This window comes from Hydra viridissima, unplaced genomic scaffold (genome assembly GCF_058129835.1).
Source record: "Hydra viridissima isolate aposymbiotic clone 2 unplaced genomic scaffold, HvirCarnegie_v1 scaffold_10, whole genome shotgun sequence".
Classification (NCBI taxonomy): domain Eukaryota; kingdom Metazoa; phylum Cnidaria; class Hydrozoa; order Anthoathecata; family Hydridae; genus Hydra; species Hydra viridissima.
Genome location: NW_028324309.1, coordinates 5,023,229 through 5,035,623, shown reverse-complemented (window position 1 = coordinate 5,035,623; position 12,395 = coordinate 5,023,229). Strand labels below are relative to the sequence as shown.

The 12,395-nt window shown below is 28.8% G+C and overlaps 1 pseudogene across 1 annotated transcript in view; it reads left to right on the top strand.

Annotated features, from left to right (window-relative positions):
• The first annotated feature begins 465 nt into the window (after nucleotides 1-465).
• Nucleotides 466-12,395, top strand: part of LOC149882745 (uncharacterized) — a 32,484-nt pseudogene continuing 20,554 nt past the window's right edge. Inside the window, exons 1-8 of the transcript XR_016456575.1 lie at nucleotides 466-607; nucleotides 1,545-1,747; nucleotides 3,133-3,312; nucleotides 3,988-4,284; nucleotides 4,567-4,716; nucleotides 6,408-6,567; nucleotides 6,644-6,801; nucleotides 9,409-9,687. The product of XR_016456575.1 is annotated as an uncharacterized LOC149882745 (transcript). The remainder of the gene's footprint in view (nucleotides 608-1,544; nucleotides 1,748-3,132; nucleotides 3,313-3,987; nucleotides 4,285-4,566; nucleotides 4,717-6,407; nucleotides 6,568-6,643; nucleotides 6,802-9,408; nucleotides 9,688-12,395) is intronic.

Sequence of the window (12,395 nt, the reverse complement as noted above, 5' to 3'; positions counted from 1 at the left end):
TCCTACTTTCAAGTTTAAGATAAACCTAATTTATATTTAGATATACTTTGTTTTTATTAGTAAGTGTAAGGCAATAAATGCCTAATTCAAAAGTGCTCTACTTAAGTGGCTTAATTTTTCTTTGATTAAATTATTAATTGATTTATTTTTCTATTTCATAATTCAATTTCTTTTTACTTTATATAAGAATAAATTTTAGATATATTCCATATGAGCAAATGACTGCACAAAAAAATTGTTAAAAAAACATATATTTTTAAGAAATAACTGCGCAATGTGATTGGTAAAAAAGCTTCCTCTAAAAAATTTAAATTGAGTTTTGTGTGTTTTACGAGTTGTTCCTGGTTGCTCAACCGGAGCGCTCGCAAGTTATCATGACCTGCTATATTGACAGAAAATATACTCGTTTATCGAAGTCTGTAGTTTGTTTACTTTCTTTAAATTAAACCTTTGTTACTTTTTTGTGTCATTCTTTGTCTAAACTCGGGTATTTTGAATGATTTTGCTAATGTACCGTGCATTAACATAATCTTCGGAAGAACTTTATTCTTACTTGAAAAAATGATTTAATGAATAAAACTTTTAGCCTAAGGAATAATATGACAAGGTGAGGAACAAAATTTTAGGATATCATTTTTGCGTTGTTTTTTTTTGTGTATTTCGGCTGGCTTGCGCTTTTCATCGCTCGATAGGTAATATGTTGAAGCCGAGTAAAAATGGAAACTTACGTTTAAAATTTCTTTTTTTTTTCCTTTCTTACAATCACCTATTGCAAGGTATTTTATTTTAATGTAAGCTTTTGTTAGATATTCTCAGCATCTACAAGCACTTCAGTTTGAACTACTGAAATACTGAAGTTTGATCGGCAACGGAAAAATGATCAACTGCCTATTATTTGCAAGATGATAACAGTTAGTTCATTCGTATAAGTTGGCAGAGAAAATTCTTTGCACTACCCGCATACCGTTTTGAACTGTAATTCATCGAATACGGAACGCAGGGAATTATTTCGACCCTATTTTTGATCCTTTACCTCAAATAGTGGTTACTTTGAACGGAAAAAGATAAGCAAAAAGAACTATTTCCAAAATGAGCGTTGAATGATTCACAAAAAATGGCATTTTTAAGTATAGTAAATATAGTGTATTAAAAAAAAAGTATGGCAAAAAATATAGAGAATGGTAAACAAATAAATAACAGTAAACAAGTTAGGCGCCAAAATCTGAAAAACAATTTAAATGGTTTCTAAATCACCCGACATCCTTTAATTACAATTTATAAGTAATTTTGTTTGCCATATCATCTTCAATATTGTCTGAGTAAACATTTCTTTTAATTCTTTTTAATTCTTCTAATTTATTTATTTTACTTTGGTTATTCATTTCTTTCGCGTATAGTTTTAGTAGTTCTTGAAGGGTTTATTTATTTTTACACAAGGAACGCCCCTCTTTCGACCAACGGTCTCGTCATTATAAACATTCAACTAAATTGAATAGAAACTGCTCAGTTAACTTCTCCTTCTTAAAACTCATTTGTTGTTTTAGTTAAAACCAAAAGATGATTGGTTTCATTCTCTTTTTCGTCATCTGCGTGACGTACAATGAAGCACATAATTATTTTAAAGATGATCTTGATTATGCAGGCGTTAGTGGTAGATTTATTCCGATTGAGAGCCTCGACATTCAAGAATCAGACGCCCTATCAGCACGAAGTACTGACAAAAACTTAATACTTGATCTTTTCCAAGGTAAAGAAGCATTTTTTCAAAACTATCTCAATTCAAAAAAGTTGACTTTTTCTCAAAATAAGATCAATTAAGGTAAAATTTGATTAATTTTACAGACTCTAGAAATATTACGGACTTAACCATTCACTTTTCCTCGTTTCACATTTCTATTTTAAAAAAAATTCATTTTAACTTGAGCTTAGTTTATTTCCATTTAACAAAGTATGGGAAATATGAAAATATACCTGAAATAGTGACAAAATTTTATAAACCTCTATGGATAGGAGGGATGATGCAATTTTGCTGCGTTAATTTAGGATCGTTTCATCAAAAAATCCAAAAACAAGCAGTTCATAAGTTTTGTAAAAGTTTTCAAAAATATGAAATTGATCTACAGCACATAATGTAAGTTTGTAACTTGATTTCATTTTACATTAGAAACTTCCCGCACGATATAAGTGGTTTCTCCAGTGACAAAAATAACAATAAACTATCTACTTAATTTTTAATCGTTTTTAATTATAACTTCAGCATCACATTTATTTAAACGATTTGAGAAATCCATCAAACTTACATTTTATCTTTTGAAAAAGGGCGCTTTATCCCCTATTCTAGTTAAGTATGTGCAGTTTGTTTTTCCGTTAATATCAAATAATAACGAATAAAGTAAATCCCTCTATATCAATTGCTAGAAATAAATCGCACTTAAACAAATTTTACATATAGACCTACAAAGAGCGTGGAAGAAAATATTGATAACTTCACAGAACGTATAATTTTATATATAACATTTCAATCTTTCAGACAATAAATTCGCGTAATATTTTTTTCAAAAATACGTATGAATAATAAATGGTTTCACAAAAGACATTAAAAAAAGACATCATAAAAGAAAGATTTCCAAATTTTCACTTTAATCGTTTTTTTTCGTTATCAATAGTAAAACTAAATGCCGATGCTTAATAGTAATCTTCTTGAAACTATTCTTTTTGAAATCTTCTTGAAACAATCATGATGATTTCCGAGAACTTATGACCACGTGGTCCACATGATCGCCGTTATTTTATATTTTAGAAAGTCATAGTTTAAAAAAAAATTTTTTTTTTGCAATATCCAAGTTGCTCAACTAACAAAAGATTACTAAAATAACATCGCAATAGTTATTAGTAATATATTAGTAGTCACTTTTTGTTAAAAGTTATTGATATAATCCTTTTTTTGGATGAAATAAAAAGCTAATTGAATAAAAGATTTTAATGTCAATTGTTAAAGATCAATGATATACCTAAAGCACTAATAGAAGTGTTGTATTTATAACATCTAACTTTTTTATTTCTCAAAACCTTTTATTTTACTTATTTTGTGCACTTTTGATGGTATTTAGGCTGTAAAAAATTCATTTATAGCCATTCAAAATGGGAAACCAAGAGAACTTCAATTATACGATAGGTGCACACTTTTAATTAAAGAAAAGGAAAAACATAGTTTTGAAATTACTGCTGGAAGGCATTGCGGTCGGGCAGTTAACATTGGCATGGTTATTTCAAAATATTTTGAGAATTTTGACATTGATGCTCTCTCTTCAGGTGATTGAATTTTAAATATTTGTTTTGAATTCAGCTTTTATCATTCATTTCTACGCATTTTACTGTTAATGTTCTTGTATGTATCATTATAACCCTAATCTTTTCTCACAGCACACATACACTCTTCAACTTCAAACGAAATAGTGTTTTAAGGAAACTATTAAAATATTTCGAAACCTTTCTAAATTTTACATAAAAATCTTTCTGACAAGTAGTTGGTGTAGTATACTAGAGTGATATATACCATGTAACAGTACAAGATTGAAAAAGTTTTTTATTTTAAATGCGTAAAAATGACCTATTAAAACAAGAAATTACTTTTATTTTTTTTATTTAGATTTTTATTATTGCGTATCATAAAAAAAAAAGAAAGAAAAGAAGACTAAATAACGAAGCATAATTATCTTTTATTATAAAATTTGTTATAACAAGTACAAGAACAATAAATAATAACAAATAAATATATAATTAACATTTCTATAATTTATATAACATTTATATAACATTTCTATTTCTTTGTAAGTTAATTTTAGGAAATGAAAATGAAAAAAAAAAATTCTGTGGTGGGTTTTTTAAAGTTTTTTTTAAGTTTAAACAGTAAAACATTTATCTTGTTATTTTGATTTTTCTTTGCTTTTAAAGTTTTAATATTTTTTATCAGTTTTTTTCTCTTAGAATTTATTCAGGGCAAAAAATTGCTTTTCCAATCAATGATGGTAAACAAAACATATGTGAAAATTAAAGCAGAACATGATGGTTTTTACACACATACTCAAACCATGCTGAAGTTAACAAATATTAATCTTGAATTAGGTATTCCCAGAAATCAACAAGCAACAGGCTCAGAAACATCATCAGGATCACAATCAGCCAGTAGCGCAGCGTCAAAAAATGGAGCCAACCAAAATTTTAGTTTTAAGATGAAAGGCAAATTAAATAATTTAGACACAGAAATATTTTATAATGCGGAAGGTATTTACTTATATGATAAAAAAAATCCCTTTTTTTCTTTTATAGTTTGAATTTCCATGTATCATTTGTTTTTGTAGATTAATATTTGTTTTCATTTTATTTCTATATATTTTCATTAGGTTTGCTTTTTGACATTAGTTTGTCATTTGAATTAAATTTTTCATTATTTTAACTCTAACTTAAATATTTTCATACTGATAAAATTTTACCCATTGGCCTATTCAACTTTTTATCGTTGGTTTTTAAGATCATCTTTTTTTTTAAACTAATTTTTCATCATAGATAGTCCTATTGCAAAAATTAGCATAGCTCTAAAAGATACTAGTGTAAAAGAATTTTTGAAATGTTGGAGTTTGGATTTTACCGAGTTAAAAGAAAGTGGATTATCTACTGGAACTTTTGAAAATGCAAAAATTAGTGGAACTGTGAAAGGTAAGTAGCTTACATCCAAAAAGAATTTTTTTTTTTTGTATTTTTACTGAAGTTGGAGTTAAAAAACAATTTTTTTCAAGCAAAGCATGTACTGAAAAAGAGTTAGAAAAGAAATTGAATTTTTTGATATTATTTAAAATAGACTTGTTCTGTAGAAAGATTTCATAATACTTTAAAATACTAAAATCAATTTATACTAAAAAAACCATTATTTGAGACATGCATTGTTAAGGAATGGAACTTTAGATATAGTATTAATAGTTATAGTTTTATTAGTTTTGATTATGTCGGCGATTTCGGTGCCTTTGAAGTTAAACCGATTTTTTTAGATATTCTTAATAATATTTTATTATAGTTTAAAAGTGTTCATATAAAATGGGGTCATAACTTTGCAAAATGGGGTCATAACTTTGGCCGTTATTACACCTTCGTTTTAAATGAATTAAAAGAACATAAGCTATTTCCATAAAACATGACCTTTTTTGATGCGAATACTAATAATAACTACGACTATAAATCACTCATAGATTATAACTTTTCAATTCAAATATCGGACCAAAATGACATTTCTTGTTGGAGTGGTTTTAATCAAAAAGAAAGGCAACCCCATAATAAGAGTCTTTCAAAACAGCATAAATGTTAAATAAACAAATGTACAAAAAACTAACAAATGGTGATAAAACCTTTTTTTTTTTCATAAATTTTATCAAACTCAAATGCTGATGCTACTTATTCAGCATTAACGTTTAAGGGTATTTCAACTGCACACAAATTCTTGCTTTGAAAAATAGAAATTTAACCTTGGTATGGTTGGATGGAAACTTCTAACTTACCATCTCTTGCTTTATTTAAATGATCTTAACAAGAATTGCTAACTATTTTGGACCAAAGCTGGTATCTGTCCTATCACTACAATATGCCTTTCAAGTTATTACTGGTAATTTATCGTATGTAAAGATTCCTGTTTTGCAAAGCCCAGCTGTAAGATTTTTTACCCCCTTTTTCATTTAATTTGGTCTTTAAATTATTTAGAAATACAGAAAATTATTTGATAAGAAAGGAAAGGGGTCGCATTGCTTTTCCCTCCTCCTTCCTTTTCTATTAGTCTTTCATTGAACATTTAATGATTGGGTAAGATGAGTGCAACTTGCTCCAGATTATCTCAGGTAGTATTCTTCAAGCTTCCTTGGTAAGTTAATGAACTGCTTAATCATTTCCACTCTTTTACACTTAATATTACTTGAAAACCTTACAGTAAAATTTCTGTATCTTTTTAAAAAAGATATAACTTGATCAAAAAGTCAACACACAGAAAAGCCAAGTTCTAAATATTTTACAACAAAAATTAAAAATATTTTTATTTGTGATAATGGCGGTTCACCATATTTATTAGAATGTGTAGCTTTCAGTTTTTTTCTTTAACTTGTTTGGTTTTATTGTATGAGCTTCCCTAATTCTCTCCACTATTTGAATTAAATCTACCCTAATCCCCAAATATGTAATTAATATTTCTTAAATTGTTTCTCTCAAAAAAAGTAATATTGAGAATTGTTATTTCGAAAATGATTAACATATAGCACCTGAGATATATTATAATAATAAAGGTGTATGTTTTGATTTTATTTTCATGGATCTTTGTTTATCTGTTTCATCCCAGTTTTTAAACATATTTAGTGGTTTTTATATTTTAGGTCAATACAACACCTCAAACAACCACTTTCAACTTTTTGCTCAGTTTAAGTATAAGCAAGAACCATTAGATCTAACTGTGAACTTAATTTTGGACAAACCCAAAGGATTGCCAATTGTTTTTGCTCTTGTGGTACAGCTAAACAAAGTTAATCAAATTGTGTAAGACTTTTCTTTTTAATAGTTTTTAAAGCTGGCTTAACATTTACTTTGTATAAAAATTCCATTTTATTTTTAGTGAATATTTGAAAACACTAGTGGGATATAAAGGTCCTGACTATATTAAAGATCTGGTTGAGAGTTGCATATTTTCTGTTTCAAACACAACAATTGACCTGATTGACTCTGATGGTTTCTTAAAATTAGCTGGGAAAGATCAAAAGTCTGTTCCACCAGGTATTTTATTTTATCTGAAAAATAACTTGCACTTGTTTCTTTTTTCGGAATGTTAATCCATTTTCGTTTTTTTTTTGTTTTTTTTTTTGCTATTGTTGTTTCTTGTATTTTTCTCCCTTCTTTTTTATTTATATTTTTAAACGGAAGTAAATGTGAGCGACGTGTTAAATTATTATTTAAGCTCATGCAACTTCGTCAAATTTGGTTTCTCGAGCATTTAAGTTTTTTTTAAGTTTTTCAATACAAGTTTGTCAAATAGTAAAGTTTTTCAAGTAATTTGAGTTTAAGTTTGTCAAGTTTAATTTTCACTCAAATATTTTTATCGAGTTACACAAACTTATCAAGTTTATAAATTTTAACAATTTTATTTAACTAACACAAAAACTATTTAAGAATATTAATCCAATACTGAATCGTCATAAAATATGTTTACATCATGTTAACTGCATGACTTTTCAAAATGTTTTGTAATGATTTTTTGCTTGATTTTATCCAAAAACAAATTTAAAAATCCCAATTGTTGAAAATTACAATGAAAGTTTTATTTATTTATTTAACTTAAAGAACAGCTCCAGTGAACTGCCATTGTTGTGATTGTAAACAGGAGTCCAGCACGGAAATACTTCACAAAGATGGACAAAAAAGGTGAAAAAAAAAATTATTGTCAAATAAGTAAGACAATTTTTACATATTCATCCATATCATCATTATTCAATTATCTGGAAAGTCCTAACCCATAATATTACCGGGAAGTTTAACAAATAAGAGAAGCGACAAGCAAAAAAAGAATGATGTGGCGTTTATCAAAGATAATGAAGATGATGTGACATTTATCAAAGAAACTTCCCAAGAGTGATCACAAACAGCATTCAGTAATGTGCCGGCAGAAAATTCAGCAAAGTGGTAAAAAACGAGAAAAGCCAAGTCTAATCAACCAACAATCAAGGAATCATTCCTAAAACCAGCTCTTTATGAATTCAGTGATCCAAAGCAAATACGTTTTGAATTTGGAATAACAGCTTCATCTGTGTGGATAATCTTCCTTTAACACAGCTGAAGAGAGAGGATTTGGTAGGCTCATGATCTGATGGATCCAAAAATGACTGTCAAGCCAAGTACAACATATTCAGACAGAATTTACCTTTTTTGTATGACATTGTTCAAGAGATAAAAAATTCGTTTAAAAGACTTGGCAGCATAGAATTCAAAACTGAAATGTGGTCAAGAAGGAGGCTATATGTTTCTCATAACACATTTCGTCAATGACGATTTTCAATTTCAGGATTTTTTGGTGGGCCTAAAACCTTTAAATGGCACTCACACAAAAGTTCATATCAGTGCAAATTTAGATCTGTCCTGTAAACCTTTATTAGGGAAGAATGAGCTACACTTCATAAAATCATTCCTTCTTTGTTCAGGATCCATTGAATGATCACCAAAGTCATTGCTTCAAACCAAGGCTGCAAAGAATTAGCAAAAAAATCTTCTTGAAAACCTTTTTTTCTACTAAGCAATAGTGGGACTATAGTTGGTTGAGTATTCAACGGCACACATGCTGAATCCAGTCACTAAAGTCCATCTCTTAAAGAAAATGAAATAATATAAGATTACCTAAGATCTTAGCAGCTCATAATTTGGCTGCAGAATCCGAAACTCTTATTCTATCAAAATCATTTCCAACATTTAATTTGGAAGAAGATCCAGTTTTTCAAGTGATCAACTTCTATATCCGAATCAATCCAACCAACTCAGTTGAGTGGCAAACTTAAAAATCTGACATTTGAATGAAGTTATATACATATCTTAGCACATTTTGGCAAGAAACAGAAAGATCACGGAGTGGTGAAGAGTGATAGCCAACACTTACCCTCTTCTCTCAAAACTTGCACGGAAAGTTCTTTGCATTCCAGCCTCATCTTCAGCATCAGAAAGTCTTTTCTGGGTCTGGCGGCACAGTCACATGCAAAGGAACAAGTCTTCTTGTAAACAATGTTGAAAAACTTGTTTACGTTCAAGAGAGTATTGACTTCGTCAATCTTTAATTTTTTAAGTATTGAATTGATTAAAAACAAGTTAAGTAATAGTAATTGAGTGATTAAAAACAAATAATAGTAACGTTTATTTTTGTTATTGTTTGGAAAAAAAAAATATAGCTGTGAATTTAATTATTCTTTTATGTTAATTATTAATTTAATTATTCTTGTATGTATTAAGAATTAAATGTAAGAAAACTTAAATTTACCAAGTTTCAAATTCGAACTCGCAAGTACATGGTACCACTTGAAAAAAATTTAAGAACAATTAAATTAAATTACAACAGCAGGTAGATTATAAGAAAAAAATATGTATAACATGTGCTTTATAATGTTTGTAACTTTTGATAATTTAAAGTAAATTAAAAAAAAACTCCTTGACAAGTTGTTATGATACATTAAAAAAAAAGCCTATTGAACAGTTTGACTGAATTATTTCTAGTAATTACAACTTCTTTGCATGAGATGTGTTTTTTCTATTCAGGTTTTTAATAAACTTTAATAATCTTTCAATTTCATAATTTCGCCTCTAGTTTTTATTTTACTAATACATTAACCTTCAACTTTTTTTGAGGTATAAACATCTTCATTCAAACTAATATTGGGAAAGTGTTAAATAAATGTGATAAAACGATCAAACCTACAATAAAAAAGGAGCTGGTAAACATAACATTGACTAAGGCTGGATTCACTATAAAGCTACCAGAGGGGTTTTCTGCTGATCTTAGTATAGTGATGAAATGTCTTCTTCAAGAAACAACTCAACATGTTATCAATAAGGCATTACAGATACCTGAACTGCTAGCAGAAAAGAATAGAGATCAATCATTTCTTATCAAACAACTTTCCTTTGGTACGTTTTCATAATTTTAAATAATTTTTAAAAGTATTTTCTAAATTTTAAATGAGTAAAAATGCTTGCTTAAGAAAATGGTTTTATGATGATGCATAGTATTGGAAAGGGACTATCCTAGTCATTTAAAGTACTTTTTCATTTATTACAAACATAATCTTGATTCAAGCATAATTGTTTATAAAAGAATGTTAACATTTTTTTTTTTTCTAAGCTCATTTGTTCAGAATGTCTAAATTTTTCCTTATTTTCTGTATTTTTTTGTCTCAAATTAACATGTTTTTTTGATTAAACTGCCTGATTGTTCTGCTGATCTTGATTTATATTGATGAGATGTTTTCTTTGAACAATAAAAAAAGGTTTAATTAGTTACTCATAAAACATAAGTAGTTGTAAAGAGCGGGAACTTGCCCATTTTTAACCATATGCTCAACCATTAACACATTTAGTGGTTAAAAATTTTGAAAAGTCTTAGCATGGATTAGCCCTTTTTTACCATGCTTAACTATTAAGCTATGTTTAAAATTAACCTAAAAAAGTTCTTTCATGCCTTATCTAATCTCAAACATATGCCCAACCATCAACAAATTATCAAGTTTAAACATTTTAGTGATTATACAATACCTTGTTGAATTCACCTTAAAGTTAGAGGTTACTATAAAAAAATATAAGAATAGTATATGTAACCATGATCCAATTAGGATGGATGTAAAGAATTCGGTATGACTAGAGTATGTGAAAAAAGATGGTTATAAGAGGTGGATATGTTGAAAATGCTCATAGAAAGTGGTGCAGAAAACTTTTAGAAAATTTAATAAAATTTAATAATGCTTCATACTGTGACTTTAAGAGCTGAAATTTATACAAATGTGAAATATTACTTTTTGCTAAACAACATATTATTGATTATTAGCGTGGTACGTCAAACAAATCTTTATTACTTTTCCATGAGTTAAGTAACCTGGGTATCTAACTCATTTTACTGAAGACTTTATTTCTTACGCAACTGTTGCAACATAAGAACTATAAAATATAACAATAAGCTATTGCAAAACATCCCCCCTAAAAAAAATAAGTTCTTAAGTTATATAGTCAGTTAAATACATTGGTACTCTTCTTTTTCTGGTAGACCGTCTGATCACTCGTAATACTTCATCTCCTATACTGTTATCTTCTTTCTTTTACATTTATCTTCTTCATCATTGTTAACATCTGCCTCTTTGATCTCTTCCCTGACCGCAAAGATACATATATCATCCATTTCACCATTATTTTCACTATCTTCGTTGTTAATAGTTTTTCTTGAAACTTTCTTCTTTTAATTTAAATCTGATGCAGGAACTTTCCTCACGTCTCGCACATTTCTTGGTACACCATCAATTTCAATACTTGTTTTTATGATTATTTTGTTTACATTGCCAATTTTCAAAATTGAGGTGCACTTTGTGTCAACAGGACGAACGTTAACTTGCTCTCCAATCCTGTTGCTTTTTGTATCCTGCGTTGATATTTCCTGTTATTTCAGTGTTCATGTCCCCTTGAAATGGTAGACGCCGTTTTTACTTAAAATTTTGAGAAGCAGGTGAAGAGTTTACTTGCGTTCCAATTGTTGGTGTTGAGTTATACCAAAATTGTACTTGCAAAGGACATATCTGTGCCCTCACAATTGTACGTTTTACTGTGCAGTGGTTACGCTCCACAATCCCGATTCGTATTGACCTATTTGCACATCAATAAATTTTTAGTACACACCATTTCTCACTAAATATTGAAAGCTCATTCAATTTAAACACCGCTCCATTGTCCATCAATAGTGGTGTCCATCAAATGTGGTGAACTATGCTCCCAAAATACTAAATCCTATTGAGGGAGTACACTTTTGATATCTTCGCGAGGCATTTTTCTCCAAATCACTTCCACAAAAGTTCCGACAAAAGCACTCTTGCGTGGTTTAACACATCCTGCAAGTTGATCCCAAATATTTTTACTTGCACTCGTACTTGCTTTGAAGTTTCACCTGGCAATCTAAATATAAACACTTGGTGCAGTAACTCTTCATTTTCAACTTTTGCCAACCTCATAAGTTGGTGCAAACTGGCCGCGTAAGCATCGACGGATTCGCCTTCGCTCAATCTCCAATTCCTTCTTGTCCATTTTCTTTTGGAAAAACAAATGATGAATTTCCCCAGACACCATAGCTTTTATTTTATTATTTAAAACATTCTGCTAACTTGTCTTTTTCTCTTGACCATTAATAGCTTTTTCTTTATAGATACTAATATGTTAATGATCAGTTTATACTGTTTGGTGAAAAAATCTAGTGTGTTCTGCTCTCCTTCATTCTTCATATGTAAACATATCTTTAAGATCTTGTTCAACTTTAAGATATTCTGAGACTTAATGATCTCCTTTTTCAACATCAATCTTTAGTAAGGTCATTTTTTTTAACTAAGAAAAGTTAATTACAAAATATCTAACACTTTTTTTTGTTAAATAAAGTGCAAAATTTATGTCAAATGTAACATAAAGTTCTGTAAAACTTTTATTTTATTTTCTAAACACCTACTAATGCTATTTTTCATTCATTAATAGCGTCTTCTCTCCCTTTATTAGTGAGTGACATTTTAGCATCTTCATCGGCTATATTCGTGTATTTTACGTTATCTTTTCCATCATCTGTCTTTACTTTAATATTTCACTTAGCACAA